Source organism: Schistocerca gregaria, chromosome 10 (genome assembly GCF_023897955.1).
Source record: "Schistocerca gregaria isolate iqSchGreg1 chromosome 10, iqSchGreg1.2, whole genome shotgun sequence".
NCBI lineage: Eukaryota > Metazoa > Arthropoda > Insecta > Orthoptera > Acrididae > Schistocerca > Schistocerca gregaria.
The window spans coordinates 130,315,318-130,317,254 of NC_064929.1; positions in this window are offsets into that span (position 1 = coordinate 130,315,318).

Consider the following 1,937-nt stretch of genomic DNA (forward strand, 5'->3'; position numbering starts at 1 on the left):
ATTGTCACAGCACTAACCAGTCCCACCTGGAGCGATGGCTTCTTGGATGTGGTCGACCAGTTCTACAATAGCGTCCAGGAACACCTGTATCTGGGAGGATTGTTAGGCACTGGTCCTGTGTCCACCTTGCTGCTGACGTGATGCAGGTTCTGGAACTATTTTCTGCCGTCAGTCTTCCTGGCTGAGCACTTGTCTCATATGGTCTTCCTGTGCCACTCCGACTCTATGAACAAGCTCAGTCTTCAATCTTTCGTAAGTGTTCCCTGCTGGTGGAGCAGTGATTATGCCCTGAACTTCTGAAGCAAATGGTTCAAATGGCTCTGAGCACTATGAGACTAAACATCTATGGTCATCAGTCCCCTAGAACTTAGAACTACTTAAACCTAACTAACCTAAGGACATCACACAACACTCAGCCATCACGAGGCAGAGAAAATCCCTGACCCCGCCAGGAATCGAACCCGGGCGTGGGAAGCGAGAACGCTACTGCACGACCATGAGGTGCGGGCTTCAGAAGCATAGTGTTGATCGAGCTGACCCTCTATCTGCTGTAATTCCAGCATAGAAAAAGCTTGCCTCGACCTGGGAAAACAAGAGAACTGGGCTATGCAACCAAAATGGTGGGAGGCAATCGGCCAGTTAAAATACTGGAGACAGTTCACTCTCATAATAGATATTAGTGCGGATTATTTTTCTCAGTGCTTGTCGTGTCATGGTCACAACTGACGGGAATAAATAGATCGTGTAAAACTAAACCGTTGTTAACAAGTGTTCAATCACACTTTTATTAACTCAAAATAATGGAACACAATGAATCAGCTGCTAAAGGCGACCTCAGTATACTGTCAGAAGAGTGCAGAACAAACATAAAATAAGAAAGTTAAAAGTCCAAGGAGTAAGTAATAAAGATTAACACGGCACTCCCAGTGGCAGATATAAATGTGGTGGTTGACTCCATTCATTCGTCACTGCATGGTCACTCAACCTCAGAGGCTCAGCATTTGTTTGCTGGGTACAGGCTTAGCAACCCCAGTGTCCCTGAGCTGGGTGCTGGTAGGTGCGATCAGTCCTCTGTCACCATAATCGTGGTGCACACTTCAGTGACCACTTTGCAGTGTGGAAGCGAAACGTTGTGTGTCTTTGGGAATGAGAATCTAGGTTTAACCGTCCGGGTTTTGAAGCTGGTAAGAACTTCTATATAAAAAAAGGCAGTCTCGAGGTGTGCTGTGTGCTGATGAGGTGTGTGGCTATTGAGATGGAAAAGTTGTTAGCAGGCAACCTCTGCGAAAACTACCAAATCTCAGTTGTATAAGACTTATCTAGGCATGCTGGACTCTGTGCAGGTGGACTTTTATTTCCCTAGTTGCTTGTGGGACCGAGATGGAACGCTTGAAATTCACTCCTCCTCCTGTCAGAAAAGGTGGACCACTTGTAGGCGATCGAACGAGAGGACGTATGTAGCCAGACATGTAGTCTCGAGTAACACAACATGTGCTGGTGGGTAGAATGTCTTTTTTATAGTTAAATGGAAAGAGGTCAGCTTTAAGAAAGTTCATCTACATAAAGGTTTAGAGGGCATCACTGAAAGTTTAAAATCTGTCGAGCACTTTCGAAATGGGACTCTGTTGGTAAAAATATCTAATCAGTGACAAGTGAACAACATCCATATAGGTCAATGCCTCGAGGAGTACGAAGTATAGCGTGAACTGTATGACACTTTGAACTACAGCAGAGATGTGACTTGCACATATCTGGTTGACATGCACTGAGGAGAACTGAAGGCTGAGTGATCCCAGGAAGGCATTGTCGATGTGCAAAACATAATGGACAAGGTGGATCACGATCTCATGGAATCTGACTCGTTTGTATTGACTTTCAGTAGCACAAAATTTCCATAGCACGTAAAGGCCCATTTCTTTCACCTCAGCATGCGATAT